General features: G+C 40.5%; 1 pseudogene; it reads left to right on the top strand.

The window, feature by feature from the left end:
• Positions 1-7,988: 7,988 nt before the first annotated feature.
• Positions 7,989-17,240, top strand: part of LOC106605694 (putative E3 ubiquitin-protein ligase HECTD2) — a 66,832-nt pseudogene continuing 57,580 nt past the window's right edge.

The following is a 17,240-nucleotide window of genomic DNA, read 5'->3' as shown; positions in this document are numbered from 1 at the left end:
GCTAATTGACATAATTTGAGTCAATTGGAGGTGTACCTGTGGATGTGTTACGTTCCCCAGTTTCTGTGTTGTGGTTTGTGTATTTGTATGTGTGTTTCAGAATGGCTCCCTGAATTTCCCAAAGCAGCTGATTAGTCGGCCCCCATTGCTAATTGGAGAGCTGACCACGCCCCCTCGTCAGGATACAGCTGTATCCCATTACAGACTCCTTATCCAGCTATATAAGCCAGTGTTCTGTTGCTGCAGAAAGCTGATGATGGCTGTTGGTGGTTGCGTTGGTGGTTATGTTGGTGGTTGTGTTGGTGGTTGCTAACAGACATGAGTGTGTCCTGTGATTGTTGCTGGGGAGCTGATTGGTAAATTCTGTGTTTAGAGTTTGTTTAAGTATTGTGTAGGAGCTGATTGGTTATGTCTTGTGTCAATAGGACGCTGTGTTTTGATTTATTGAAATTGTGTTATTCTGTTTCATTTGTTCCCGGGGGGAAGGGGAAGGCACCTAGGGAGTGCTTAGGCAAGAGGCCCGTGGGCATACATAACCCGTAGTAGTTTAGTCTACGCACACTAGGAAAGACCTGGGTGGACCATCCCCTGTATTTTGGTTAGTGCACCAGGTGGTACTAGATAGGTAGTAGAGGGGGCTTTGATATTTACTTTTCTTTGCTTTGGTTCCGTCCAGCCCCTCTTCCCCAAACCTAACGTGCGACGGAATAAATTCACTGTAAAAGGTATTCTCTGCCTTTTGTCATCCTTACTCACACCTACAGTCCCATACCTCTTTCACACCACGGAGAGTTGCGTTGTAGCAGGGTGTTGCATTCCCTCTTCCTAGAGACGTGCGTAACGATGTATTTTAAGGCCTACCTTCAAACTCAGTGCCTCTTTGCTTGACGTCATGGGAAAAATCAAAAAATCAGCCCGGACCTCAGAATTTTTTTTTTTTTAGGTTCATCCTTGAAAGCAATTTCCAAACAGCTGAAGGTACCACGTTCATTTGTACAAAGCAAGTATAAACACCATAGGACCACGCAGCTGTCATACCGTTCAGGAAGGAGATGCATTCTGTCTCCTAGAGATGAATGTACTTTGGTGCGAGAAGTGCAAACCAATCCCAGAACAACAGCAAAGGACCGTGTGAAGATGCTGGAGGAAACCGGTACAAAAGTATCTATATCCAGAGTAAAACAAGTCCTATATCGACAACCTGAAAGGCTGCTCAGCAAGTGTAACAGTATAGCTTCCTTCCCTCTCCTTGCCCCTACCTGGGCTCGAACCAGGGACCCTCTGCACACATCAACTGCCTCCCACGAAGCATCGTTACCCATCGCTCCACAAAAGCAGTGGCCCTTGCAGAACAAGGGGAACAACTACTTCAAGCTCTCAGAGCGAGTGACGTCAGCGACTGAAATGCTATTAGCGCGCACACCGCTAACTAGCTAACCATTTCACATCGGTTACACAAGGAAGCAGCCACTGCTCCAAAACCGCCATAAAAAAGCCAGACTACGGTTTGCAACTGCACATGGGGACAAAGATCACTTTTTGGAGAAATGTCCTCTGGTCTGATGAAACAATAACTTTTTGGCCATAATGACCATTTATGTTTGGAGGAAAAAGGGGGATGCTTGCAAGCCGAAGAACACCATCCCAACCGTGAAGCACAGGGGTGGCAGCATCATGTGGTGTGGGTGTTTTGCTGCAGGAGGGACTGTTGCATTCAAAATAGATGGCATCATAAGGGAGGAAAATTGTCAATATATTGAAGCGACATCAGTCAGGACGTTAAAGCTTGGTCGCAAATGGGTCTTCCAAATGGACATTGACCCCAAGCATACTTCCAAAGTTGTGGCAAAATGGCTTAAGGACACAAGTCAAGGTATTGGAGTGGCCATCACAAAGCCCTGACCTCAATCCCATAGAAAATGTGTGGGCAGAACTGAAAAAGCGTGTGCGAGCAAGGAGGCCTACAAACCTGACTCAGTTACACCAGCTCTGTCAGAAGAAATGGGCCAAAATTCACCCAACTTATTGTGGGAAGCATGTGGAAGTCTACCTGAAATGTTTGACTCAAGTTAAACAATTTTAAAGGCAATGCTACCAAATACTAATTGAGTGTATGTAAACTTATGACCCGCTGGGAATGTGATGAAAGAAATAAAAGCTGAAATAAATAATTCTCTACTATTAATTCTGACATTTCACATTCTTAAAATAAAGTAGTGATCCTAACTGACCTAAGACAGGGAATTTTTGCTAGGATTAAATGTCAGGAATTGTGAAAAACTGAGTTTAAATGTATTTGGCTAACAGACTTCAACTGTATGTATATAGCCTACACCAGATGAGAGGAATGAATGATATGCACAGCAGTAAATATATTAGAGTGAACTATGTCCAGTATATAAATACACAGTACTTTACAAAACCCATGACAAAATGGATAGAATTGCAGTAAATTAGCTTCCTGAGTCCAGAATATAAATATATGTATGATAGTGTGTATAGACAGTATGTGAATAGAAAAGGTATGTACAGCAGTATTTACAGTATATTCAGAAAGTTGTAAGACCTCTTGATTTTATCCATATTTTGTTAAGTTACAGCCTTATTGTACAATCGATTAAATTGTTTTTTCCCCCCTTCCCCAGATCTGTGCCTCAACACAATCCTGTCTCAGCTTTACGGACAATTCCTTCGATCTCTTGGCTTGGTTTTTGGTCTGACATGCACTGTAAACTGTGGGACCTTATAAAGACAGGTGTGTGCCTTTCCAAATCATGTTCAATCAATGAAATTTACCACAGGTGGACTCCAAGTTGTAGAAACATCTCAAGGATGTTCAATGGAAACAGGATGCACCTGAGCTCAATTTTGAGTCGCATAGCAAAGGGTCTGAATACATATGTAAATAAGGTGTTTTATTTTTAATACATTTGCAAACATTTCATAAACCTGTTTTCACTTTGTCATTATGTGGTATTGTGTGTAGATTTGATGAGGATTCTATTTAATTCAATCCATTTTAGAATTAGGCTGTAATGCAAAATAATGTGGATAAAGTCAAGGGGTCTGAATACTCTCGGAATGCACTGTATATAGGATTAGCCATGACTAAAATACAATATATACATATAAAGTGGGTAAAGCAGTATGTGAACATTATTCAAGTGACCAGTGTTCAGTGACTCTGTGTACATAGGGCAGTCTCTAAGGTGCAGGATAGAGTACCGGCTGGTAGCCAGATAGTGACAGTGTCTAAGGTTTAGGGCAGGGTACTGGGTGAAGGCCGGCTAGTGATGACTGTTTAACAGTCTGATGGCCTGGAGATTGATAAACATATTCTGTCTCTCTGTCCCAGCTTTGATTTACCTGTACTGTCTCTGCCTTCTAGATGGTAGTGGGGTGAATAGGCCGTGGCTCAGGTGGTTGAGCTCCTTGACGAACTTCTTTGCCTGCCTGTGACACTGTGTGTTGTAGATGTCCTGCTGTAGACACACTGCAAGGGTCTATACACATGACACATACATAGTTATTGACACACACACACACACACACACACTTTGCAAGGGTATAATGCAACAAAAAAAGACATGTCAGTTCCATTAAGCTTTCTCACAGCCAGACATATTGGCTATTGGCACATATAATGTATATATACGATACATATTGCAATATATCTAGTAGTTTAGGCTACACTATCAGCTGATAATGAAATGATGACTTCTCATCATATCTGGAGCTTGCTGCCATCTGCTGGCATTGTACTATCCACACATCATTCTGCACTATTATGCACTGACTAACTATTTGAAGTGTTGAGTGCAATATGTGCAATCTCTAATTGCAACTAAAGTGTAAGATTCTTAACAGTTAAGTAAGATTGGCCAAAATGATCTGCTGACCACTATAATTATCTTCCACTGAAATCATGAGGATACAAACAGTGGCGGATACGTTGAATAAAATTCCAATGTGAGTTTGGGGTCATGAGAGAATATGCTGTTGTGTTGATCTCCTGACATGCCCTTGCAGTTCCATGGAAAAGTCATGACCTTGAAAAGAGTTATGACCCTCCATTGAATAATATTCTTGTCTCCAACACCATTGTGAGCATGACCTTTGTGTGACTGGGGTTACAAATGTGTCCAGGATATGCTGATTGATGAATTGCACTTCTGCTACAATGAATGGGCTGATGGGAATAGAAAAATAAATCACTATTAGCGATCTGCCTCAAGCATGTGGTGGTTTCTTATTAGGCATTCATACAATAGTGTGAGATATTTTGCATAAAAAATACATTAGAAATGTAATGCATTAGAAAAGTCTTGCTGTGGCATCACACTCTTTATGAATCGCATTCAACATTTTGGAAAGTCCCTTGAGACTAGCGTCTGCATAAGCCTACAGTATATCAGTAATATCTGCAATAATTCAGCAGGTGTAGCTGTTTTCCAAAAAATGTGATTTACTGAGGACAATGTATAGCATAATGGAACTTGACTGAGTCGGGTTCAGGATCTATAGTAGTCCAAGGTGATGTGATCTAATAAATGCTGGCATTCATTAGAAAACCTCACCGTCATCTCATTCTCATGGATTACTTTTTGAGGTTTAGCTGGAGAACAGACAAGATCGGTCTGACATGAGTCGATCTACAGATGCTTGTTGACCGGGAATCACAGGAGTTGTTGACCATAGTGACTCACAAAGGAATGAAGAGGTACCACAGGTTCTCTTCTGGGCTCAGCTCTGTCTCTTTCTAAGACCCATGGACTAGATTTGCATGGGGCAAGTCTGAGTAAGCATTACTCTCCTACAGAAAGGACAGGTAATACGGACAATAAATTAACTGCCATCTTTATTCTATTGTCGACTCTTATTGTTTCCCCCAGAAATGTCACTAAAATGATCTAGGTTAATTAGAATACTTCTCTATATTCTCTATATTTGCATAATTAAAAGCAACTCTTCATTACTTATTCTTGACCAACAAGCTCCTTTGTGCTGTGAGAATAAAAACCAGCACGTTCAATACATAACACAGTTCGTTCAGAAATATTCATACCCCTTGATTTATTTCACATTCTTGTGTTACAGCTTGAAATCAAAATGGATTAAATAAAATGTCTCACCCATCTACACACAATACCCCATAATGAGAAAGTGAAACATGTTTTTAGAAATATTTGCAAACGTATTGACAATGGAATACAGAAATATCTTCTTTACATAAGTATTTTACACTCCTGAGTCAATACAAAAATAAATAAATATTCAAGATCAGTCAAATTGGTTGTTTACATGGCCAGCCTGCTCATTAGGCAGATTTTTCCTATCACAGCGATTAATTAATAACTTCACCATGCTCAAAGGGATATTCATTGTCTGCTATTGAAATTTTTTTTTTTTACCATCTACCAATAGGTGCCCTTCTTTGCGAGTCATTGGTGTTTGTGGTTGAATCCTTGTTTGAAATTCACTGCTCGACTATGGCGGCAGATTGACGAGGGCGGCATTTTCTGAGCTAAACTGGCCAAGACGCACCTCCAACAAAAACACAAAATCTCACATAATTCTGCCCAAAAACAATCTCTCTCAACCAGTGGCATATGTGCTTCTTAGGTGAGCGTCGATGTCGCCCTTTGGTAAGCAATGCCCACTTTGTCAAAGGCAGGGGCACAACATATTTTGCTTGTCCATTCCCAGCGTGCCTCTCCAGGGTGCTGTTGGAGAGACACATCTCTGTAGCCCTGCACCAATGTTCTGTCACCCCCAAAATACCTAACATACAGATCATGTAGCAGATATAGCATATGGCAGAAAGAGTATGTGCCCTTTTCTGTAGCCTACAGGATTTTCAAGCTGATTTAAGTCAAAACTGTAACTAGGCCACTCAGGAACCTTCACTGTCATCTTGGTAGGCAACTCCAGTTGGTTATTGCCCTGCTGAAAGGTGAATTTGTCTCCCACTGTTTGTTGGAATGCAGAGAACCAGGTTTTCCTCTAGGATGTTGCCTGCGCTAAGCTCTATTCCATTTATTTTTATCCCAAAAAACTCCCAAGTCCTTGCCAATGGCAAGCATACCCATAACATGATGCAGCCACCACCATGCTTGAAAATAGGAAGTGTGGCACTCAGTGGTGTGTTGTGTTGGATTTGCCACAAACATAATGTTTTGTATTCAGGACATAAAGTACATTTCTTTGCCACGTTTTTTTTACAGTTTTACTTTAGCGCCTTATTGCAAACAGGATGCATGTTTTGGAATGTTTTTATTCTGTACAAGCCTCCTTTTCACTCTGTCATTTATTTATTTTTATTTCCCCTTTATTTAACCAGGTAGGCCAGTTGAGAGCAAGTTCTCATTTACAACTGCGAACTGGCCAAGTTAAAGCAAAGCAGGGCGACAAAAAAAACACAGAGTTACACATGGGATAAACAAACGTACAGTCAATAACACAATATAAAATCTGTATACAGTGTGTGCAAATGAAGTAAGGAGGTAAGGCAATAAATAGGCCATAGTGGTGAAGTAATTACAATTTAGCAATTAACACTGGAATGATAGATGTGCAGATGAGGATGTGCAAGTATAAATACTGATATAAATTCTGGTGTGCAAAAGAGCAAGAAAAAAACAAAAAACAAATATGGGGATGAGGTAGGTAGTTGGTTGGATGGGCTATTAACAGATGGCCTGTGTACAGCTGTAGCGATCGGTAAGCTGCCCTGACAACCGATGCTTTAAGTTAGTGAGGAAATGTAAGTATCCAACTTCAGGGATTTTTGCAATTCGTTCCAGTCATTGGCAGCAGAGATCTGTAAGGAAAGGCAGCCAAAGGAGATGTTGGCTTCGAGGATGACCAGTGAAATAGACCTGCTGGAGTGCGTGCTACGGGTGGGTGTTGCTATGGTGACCAGTGAGCTGAGATAAGGCGGAGCTTTACCTAGCGAAGACTTATAGGTGAGGGTATTATTGTGGAGTAACTACAATGTTGTTGACCCATCCTCAGTTTTCTCCTATCACAGCGATTAATTTATAACTTCGCTATGCTCAAAGGGATATTCAATGTCTGCTTTTACATTTTTTAAATTTTACCATCTACCAACAGGTGCCCTTCTTTGCGAGGCATTGGTGTTTGTGGTTGAATCCATGTTCGAAGTTCACTGCTCGACTGAGGGACCATAAAGATAATTGTATGTGTGGGGTACAGAGATGAGGTCGTCATTCAAAAATCATGTTAAACACTATCACTGCAACTTATTAAGTGACTTGTTAAGCAAATTTTTACTCCTGAACTTATTTAGGCGTGCCATAATAAAGGGGTTGAATACTTATTGACTGAAGACATTTCAGCTTTTCATTTTTAATGAATTTGTTGAAAAAAATTATGGGGTATTGTTCGTAGGCCAGTGACACAAAATCTCAATTTAATACATTTAAAATTCAGGCTGTGACACAACAAAATGTGTAAAAAGTCAAGTGGTGTGAATACTTTCTGAAGTCGGCCTATTGTCGGCCTATTTCACTTAAACACAAACAGCCACACCCAGGCTATGAACTGGAGTAACCTTGTGCTTGTGTGCACAACACGATGAATGAAGGCTCTGTGAAGAGACCAAACTCCCATGTTTTTTGAGTTACTATGAATGAAATTAAATATTACTCCTAACAACCAACCCACCCAGGAGTGGAGTGCAGAGACTAGGGTAAACTCTCACAGCAGTACCATGGACTTCAGAAAAGTATACAGATAGGCATTTGTAACCACAAAACTAAACCTAGGCTATAACATTCCTAGGCCTTGCTTTTATCTGTGCCACTGTCATGCTTGGACAATGTCTTATGGTGTTAGCTACAAATCAACTTTCCCTCAGTATTCAAATTAAAATAGGGTTTGTGCTCAAACAATAGGTGTATAGGTGAAGTGAAGGTATAGAATTTAGCATAAAATGTGTGCCTATGTTCAGGGGTTAAATTGGAACTATGAAGGTACTTCTTCCATCTGCAGTGGGTGGAAGTCCATTCCTCCCCAAATGTAAATCTTGTATTACTCACATTTGGGATAACTTTAGTATTTCCACAGAAGTTCATCTATTTTCAAGCCACTTCCATATATTTGAGGTGTAAAATACACTGTAGCCTATATTTTCCATCTGGACAACTCAGTGATGAACTGCATTTATTTAGCAGTATCTGAATGAGGAGGGAAAAAAAGGTATGAGAAAAATGAAGTAACACATATGTGTAGTTATGGCCAGGGCTGCCGCTCCTTTTGATTGGTTCCATGCCTGCACTGTTTTCACACCTGGTCTGCAAACAGTGGGCAAGTCATGTGCCAGAGATTCAGTGGTTTTGGGAGGGGAGGGAGGAAAGGGAGGGATGAATGAGGGAGGAAGGATGGACTAGGAACCCTGCCACAGACTCATCCATCTGGAAACAGTGGTTTTGGTAGCTCCTTCCAGTGGCCCCTCCCTGCTCTCGATGCCCACACAAGTCAACAGGCTCAACTCATGACTAGCCACATCTGCAGTTATGCAATACAAGGCATAAAGGGAGAAAATATGTCTATTAGGGCATAATAAAAAGTCCATATGTGTCAGAGAGAGGCCTGAATTAGAATCTTGATGAAAAGTGAGAAGACATAGAAGAGATATTCGTAAAGTATTCAGACCCCTTGGATTTCTTAACATTTTATTGTGATACCAAGTGGGATTAACATTGATTTAATTGCCATTTTTTGTCAACAATCTACACAAAATACTCTAATGTCAAAGTGGAAGATTACTATTATTATTTAACTTTTTTACAGATTAATAGAAATGAACTGTTACAAAAAATAGTCGTTGCATAAGTATTCAGCTCCCTGAGTCAATACATGTTAGAAACACCAATGGCATTGATTAAATCTGTGAGCCTTCTTAGGTGAGTCTGTAAGAGCTTTGCACACCTGGATTGTGAGGATTTGGCCTTGTGTTCTAGGTTATTGTCCTGCTGAAAGGTGAATTCTTCTCCCAATCTCTGGTGTAAAGCAGACTGAAGTTGATTTTGCCTGTACTTAGCTCCATCCTGTTTCTTTTTATCCTGAAAAACTTCCAATTATTTGCCGATGTCAAGCATACCCACACCATGATGTCTCCACCACCATGCTTGGAAATAAGGAGCCATTACTCAGTGATGTCTTGTGTTGGATTTGACCCAAACATAAGGCTTTGCATTTAGGCCAAAAAATGTATTCCTTTGCTGTGTTTGATTGCAGTATTACTTTATTACCTTGTTGCATACAAGATGCAATTTTTTGAATATTTTCATGTTGTATATTTGTATTCTTCATTTGACTGTCATTTGGGTCATTATTCTGTAGTCACTACAATGTTGTTGATCCATCCTTAGCGTTCTACCAGATTGAGCTCTGTAGCAGTTTTAAAATCACCAATGGTAACATCCCTGAGCACTTTCATTCCTGTCCTACAGCTCAGTTCAGAAGGACGGCTATATCTTTGATGTATCGGAGTGGTTTAATATATAATCCACAGCATAATTATTAACTTGGCCATGTTTAAAGAGATATTCAATGTCTGATTAGTTATTGTTAGCCATTTACCAAATCATTGGCCTTCCTGTAGTTGAATCTGTGCTTGAAATTCAAAACTTGACTGAGGGACCTTGCAGATGTATGTATTGGGGACAATGGATGGATTAGTCATTCAAAGATCATGTCAACTCGATTATTTCACACAGTCCATGTAACATATTATGTGATTTGTTTAAGCCAAATTTTACTCCTGGATGAATTTAGGCTTATCAAAACAAAGGGGCTGAATACATATGCAATCACTATTTTGTTAATGCATTTTTTATTTATTAAATTACAGAGTATTTTCTGTAGATTGTTGACAGAAAATTACAATTCAATCCATTTTAATACCACTTTGTAACACAATACAATTTGAAGAAATCCAAAAAGTCTGAATACCTTTGCAAGGCACTGTATACATACATGGGCATCATGCACCCAAAAAAATCTGAGGAGCACAAGTACAGTGCATTCGGAAAGTATTCAGACCCCTTGACTTTTTCCACATTTTGTTATGTTACAGCCTTATTCTAAAATTGATTAAATAAAACATTTTCCTCAATCTACACACAATACCCCATAATGACAATGCAAAAACAGGTTTTTAGAAACATTTGCAAAAAACAGAAATACCTTATTGACGTAAGTATTAAGACCCTTTGCTATCAGACTCGAAATTTGAGCTCAGGTACATCCTGTTTTCATTGAACATCCTTGAGATGTTTCTAGAACTTCATTGGAGTCCACCTGTGGTAAACTCAATTGATTGGACATGCTTTGGAAGTGCACACACCTGTCTATATAAGGTCCCACAGTTGACAGTGCATGTCAGAGCAAAAACCAACCCATGAGGTCGAAGGAATTGTCCGTAGAGGTCCGAGACAGGATTGTGTCGAGGCACAGATCTGGGCAAGGGGACCAAAAAATGTCTGCAGCATTGAAGATCTCCAAGAACACAGTGACCTCCATAATTCTTAAATGGAAGAAGTTTGGAACCACCAAGTCTCTTCCTAGAGCTGGCTGCCCGGCCAAACTGAGCAATCGGGGGAGAAAGGCCTTGGTTGGGGAGGTGACCAAGAACCCGATGGTGACTCTGACAGAGCTCCAGAGTTCCTCTGTGGAGATGGGAGAACCTTCCAGAAGGACAACCATCTCTGCAGCACTCCACCAATCAGGCCTTTATGGTAGAGTGGCCAGACGGAAGCCACTCCTCAGTAAAAGGCAGATGACAGCCCGCTTGGAGTTTGCCAAAAGGCACCTATAGAACTCTCAGACCATGAGAAACTAGATTCTCTTGTCTGATGAAATGAAGACTGAACTCTTTGGCCTGAATGCCAAGCATCACGTCTGGAGGAAACCTGGCACCATCCCGTTAAGGTTAAACATGGTGGTTGCAGCATCATGCTGTGGGTATGTTTTTCAGCGGCAGGGACTGGGAGACTAGTCAGGATCGAGGGAAAGATGAATGGAGCAAAGCACAGAGAGATCCTTGAAGACAACCTGCTTCAGAGGGCTCAGGACCTCAGTCTGGGGCGAAGGTTAATCTTCGAACAGGACAACAACCCTAAGCACATAGCCAAGCCAACGCAGGAGTGACTTCAGGACAAGTCTCTGAATGTCCTTGAGTGGCCCAGCCAGAGCCCAGATTTGAACCCGATCTAACATCTCTGGAGAGACCTGAAAATAGCTGTGCAGCGACGCTCCCCATCCAACCTGACAGAGCTTGAGAGGATCTGCAGAGAAGAATGGTAGAAACTCCCCAAATACAGGTGTGCCAAGCTTATAGCGTCATACCCAAGAAGACTTGAGGTTGTAATCACTGCCAAAGGTGCTTCAACAAAGTACTGAGTAAAGGGTCTGAATGAATTTGGAAACATTTCTACAAACCAGTTTTTGCTTTTTCATTATGGGGTACTCTGTGTAGATTGATGGAAAAAAACATTTAATTAATTTTAGAATAAGGCTATATTGTAACAAAATGTGGAAAATAAAGGGGTCTAAATACTTTATGAATGCATAGTGTATGTGTGTGTTTATTTATATATAAAGGGTTAATTTATTTTCAAGACGGTCTACATCTATTACATGATTATACCTTAATTGTGCCAGCCCTACTTACAAGCAACTCTCTGGTGGTGTCACATCTTCTCCTGCTCCCCCCCTCCGGCGTATGACGTCGCCGGAATACTAACCACCTGTCCTGGGATTCATCATTAAGCACACCTGGCAATCATCATTACACGCACCTGTTAATCATTATGATTCACACCTGGATTCCATTACCTTCATCATGTCCTCCCCTTTATATGTCACTCTCTTATGTTCACTCACCAGTTTGTAGTATTATTCTTGTGTACTGGCGTGTAGCCACATGGAGTTGTCTCATTCCTGGTTTTGTTGTTTAATTAAACGTTTCACCTGCACCTGCTTCCCGACTCACAGCTCCATTATTATAGTTGGCTCAGCTTGTGATCCACGAGTCAGACATGCTCCTATGACGCCTCAGGCTATACAATGACTATATAAGAAGGTGTGTCCATCTTAATGAGTGAGGGATTCCTTAATTCACCACATCCTTCATTCATTAGGGCATGCAATTGTTTTGTCTTTATGCTGCTTTTTTATACCCATGCAAAGCACTAACAAACCGTACTCTCAAGAACACTACTGTCCTGTATTTGAGTCTGTTGTCTCTGACTCTGATGATTCTCTATCAGTCTCCCACCACGTGTAGTTAACTTGTTTTTCTCTTCCAGTTCTCTGAGGTGATCGGGTTAATCTTCTTCCTGGAACTGACTGTGGCCGTGCTGGAGTTCGTCTTCCAGGACAACATCAGAGAGTGTATCAACGACTTCTTCCTGGCCAACGTCAAGGCCTACAGAGAGGACATCGACCTGCAGAAGAAGTCAAGGGGGTCTGAATATTTTCCAAATGCACTGTTATTTCATAGTTTTGATGTCTTCACTATTATTCTACAATGGAGAAAATAGTAGTAATAAAGAAAAGCTATTGAATGAGTAGGTAGCTTGCGAAAGTATTCACCCCCTTGGCATTTTTCCTATTTTGTTGCCTTACAACCTGGAATTAAAATGGATTTTTGGGAGGTTTGCATCATTTGATTTACACAACATGAATAGCACTTTGAAGATGCAAAATATGTTTTTTTAATTGTGAAACAAACAAGAAATAAGACAAAAAAAACGGAAAAATTGAGAGTGCATAACTATTCATAGTGAACACTTTGTTGAGCCACCTTTTGCAGCAATTACAGCTGCAAGTCTCTTGGGGGATGTCTCTATAAGCTTAGCACATCTAGCCACTGGGATTTTTGCCCATTCTTCAAGGCAAAACTGCTCCAGCTCCTTCAAGTTGGATGGGTTCCGCTGGTGTACAGCAATCTTTAATTCATACCATAGATTCTCAATTGGATAGAGGTCTGGGCTTTGACTAGGCCATTCCAAGACATTTAAATGTTTCCCCTTAAACAACTCGAGTGTTGATTTAGCAGTATGCTTAGGGTCATTGTCCTGCTGGCAGGTGAACCTCCGTCCCAGTCTCAAAACTCTGGAAGACTGAAACAGGTTTCCCTCAAAAATGTCCCTGTATTTAAAGCCATCCATCATTCCTTAAATTCTGACCAGATTCCAAGTCCCTGCCGATGAAAAACATCTCCACTGCATGATGCTGCCACCAGCATGCTTCACTGTGGGGATTGTGTTCTCGGGGTGATGGGAGGTGTTGGGTTTGCGTTAGACATAGCGTTTTCCTTGATGGCCAAAAAGCTACATTTTAGGCTCATCTGACCAGAGTACCTTCTTCCATATGTTTGTGGAGTCTCCCACATGCCTTTTGGCGAGCACCAAAACATGTTTGCTTATTTTATTCTGGCCACTCTGTTGTAAATCTCAGCTCTGTGGAGTGTACGGCTTAAAGTGGTCCTATGGACAGATACTCCAATTTCCGCTGTGGAGCTTTGCAGCTCCTTCAGGGTTATCCTTGGTCTCTTACTTGCCTCTGTTATTAATTCCCTCCTTGCCTGGTCTGTGAGTTTTGGTGGGCTGCCATCTCTTGGCAGGTTTGTTGTGGTGCCCTATTCTTTCCATTTTTTAATAATGGATTTAATGGTGCTCCATGGGATGTTTAAAGTTTCAGATATTTTTTTAGAACCCAACCCTGATCTGTACTTCTCCACAACCTTGTCTCTGACCTGTTTGGAGAGCTCCTTGGTCTTCATAGTACAGCTTGCTTGGTGGTGCCCCTTGGTGTTGCAGACTCTGGGGCCTTTCAGAACAGGTGTGTATATATACACTGAGATCCTGTGACAGATCATGTGACACTTAGATTGCACACAGGTGCATTTTATTTTAACTAATTATGTGACTTCTGAAGGTAATTGGTTGCACCAGATCTTATTTAGGGGCTACATAGCAAAGGGGTTGAATACGTATGTGTCGCGGTTGTCATAAGGAGAAGAGGACCAAAGTGCAGTGTGTGTGTCGTTCCACATTTTATTTAATCTGTGAAACTATGCAATACATAAATAAACTGAATAAACAAAACAACAAACTGTGACGCAGAGGAGAAACAAACACTACTGAAAAATAATCACCCACAAAACCCAGGTAGAAAAACCCCTACTTAAGTATGATCTCCAATTAGAGACAACAAGGACCAGCTGCCTCTAATTGGAGATCATCCCAAACAAACAACATAGAAATACAAAAACTAGAACCTAACAAAATAGAAATAGAACACATAGAATAAACCCCCCTGTCACACCCTGACCTACTCTACCATAGAAAATAACAGCTTACCCTGGTCAGGACGTGACAGTATGCACCACTTGAAACAAGTACTTTTTTTCACTTCACCAATTTGGACTATTTTGTGTATGTCCATTACATGAATTCCAAATAAAAATCAATTTAAATTACAGGTTGTAATGCAACAAAACAGGAAAAACGCCAAGGGGGTGAATACTTTTTCAAGGCATACAGTATACAATACCAGTCAAAAGTTTGGACACAGCTACTCATTCAAGAGTTTATCTATATTTTTACTATTTTCTACATTGTAGTTTACTAGTGAAGACATCAAATCTATGAAATAACCCACATGGAATCATGTAGTAACCCAAAAGTTATTTTATATATTTTATATTCTTCAAAGTAGCCACCCTTTGCCTTGATGACAACTTTGCACACTCTTGGCATTCTGTCAACCAGCTTCACAAGGAATGCTTTTCCTCCAGGGGTACGTGCAATGCTGTCGGGGGTACGCCAAATAAAAATGTGATTCACATTTGTTTTTACATTTGAAAAAATATTATACAAAATAAAAAAATTATATCTTCACATTTTCAAACAGTACATTTATATTTTCCAACAGAGATTTTTTTTCTCTCACCTGAGAAGCCTTATTTCACTGCCAAAAATAAAACTAAACCATCTAGTGTTTTGCAAAATAACAACAATGTCAAATACAGGTAGCCTTGTCAAGTAATTAACATCCAATCACGTTAACCGTTACTCTCTCGTGAGAAACCTTCACTCTTGCGCAGACATTTAGAAACGGCACATGACAATTTGAAAAATAAGCCACAGGAGTTTTTTGAGCGAGAATAAAGACTACTTTCGAGGAGTAAGACATGTATAAAAGCAACATATACCATTAATAAGAATGGGCTACAAGCGTCTTGTAAGTCGCTCTGGATAAGAGCGTCTGCTAAATGACTAAAATGTAAATGTAAATGTTATATGATGAGCTACCGAGTGGCTAGGACAGCAAACCCCATACTACTGTGGAGGACTTAATTTTTCCTGCTGCCGCGGATATGGCTGGGACAATGCTGGGGGAAAAGGCCAAAAAAACTATGCAGACAATGCCTTTATCAAACAACACTGTTTCACGACGCATCAGTGACATGGCAGGAGATGTTTTGAAACTATTACTGCTTTGCATACAAGCCAGTGAAATATATTTGTTACAGCTGGATGAGTCAACAGACGTGGCGGGCCTGGCACAGCTCCTGGTATATGTCCGTTATGTTTATGGGGGGTCAATTAAGGAAGACATACTCTTCTGCAAACCACTGGAAACAAGGACAACATGAGAGGATATTTTTAAAGTTCTAGACTGCTTTGTGACATCAAATGGACTTTGGTGGTCAAGATGTGTTGGTATCTGTACTGATGGCGCAAAAGCGATGACAGGGAGACATAGTGGAGTGGTAACGCACGTGCAAGCACTTGGGTACACTGCAGCATCCAGCGAGAGGCTCTTGCTGCCGAGGGGATGCCTGACAGCTTGAAAGACATTTTGGACAATACAGTGAAAATGGTTAACATTGTTAAAGCAAGGCCCCTGAACTCTCGTGTATTTTCTGCATTATGCAATGATACGGTCAGCGACCATGTAACATACAGAAGTGCGGTGGTTATCAAGGGGCAAAGTATTGACACGTTTTTTTTTAAATTGAGAGACGAGCTTAAAGTTCTTAATGACCATCATTTTCACTTGTCTGACCGCATGCATGATGAGGAGTTTCTCACACGACTGGCCTATCTGGTTGATCTTTTTTCTCGCCTGAATGATCTGAATCTAGGATTACAGGGACTCTCTGCAACTATATTCAACGTGCAGGACAAAATTGAGGCTATGATTAAGAAGTTTGAGCTCTTTTCTGTCTGCATTAACAAGGACAATACACAGGTCTTTCCATCATTGTATGATTTTTTGTGTGCAAATGAACTCAAGCATACGTACAATGTCAAATGTGATATAGCGAAGCACCTGCGTGAGCTTTGTGCGCAATTATGCAGGTACTTTCCCGAAATGGACTACACAAACAACTGGATTCGTTATCCCTTTCATGTCCTGCCTCCAGTCCAATTACCGATATCTGAACAAGAGAGACCCATCGAAATTGCAACAAGTGGTTCTGTGAACATTTTATTTAATCAGAAGCCACTGCCAAATTTGACCAAATCTGGCTATCTTCTGTACACCACCCCTTCCTTGTCAAAACACAACTGATTGGCTCAAATGCATTAAAAATGAAAGAAATTCCACAAATGAACTTTTACCAAGGCACACCTGTTCATTGAATATACAGTACCAGTCAAATATTTGGACACAACTACTCATTCAAGGGTTTTTCTATATATTTACTCTTTTCTACATTGTAGAATAATAGTGAAGGAATCAAAACTATGAAATAACATATATTGAATCCTGTAGTAACCAAAAATTATTTAATATTTGAGATTTTTCAAAGCAGCCACCCTTTGGCTTGATGACTGCTATGTACTCTTGGCATTCTCTCAACCAGCTTCATGAGGTAGTGACCTGGAATGAATTTCAATTAACAGGTGTGCCTTGTTAAACATTAATTTGTGGAATTTCTTTCCTTCTTAATGCGCTTGAGCCATTCAGTTGTGTTGTGACAAGGAAGGGGTGGTATACAGAAGATATCCCTATTTGGTAAAAGACCAAGTCCATATTATGGCAAGAACAGCTCAAATAAGCAAAGAGAAATGACAGTCCACCATTACATTAAGACATTAAGGTCAGTCAATATGGAACATTTCAAGAACTTTTACATTTTATTCAAGTGCAGTCGCAAAAACCATCAAGCGCTCTGATGAAACTGGCTCTCATCA

This window comes from Salmo salar, chromosome 01, assembly GCF_965601325.2.
Source record: "Salmo salar chromosome 01, fSalSal1, whole genome shotgun sequence".
Classification (NCBI taxonomy): domain Eukaryota; kingdom Metazoa; phylum Chordata; class Actinopteri; order Salmoniformes; family Salmonidae; genus Salmo; species Salmo salar.
The sequence above is the reverse complement of the archived record's forward strand: the minus strand, read 5'-3'. Positions and strand labels throughout refer to the sequence as shown.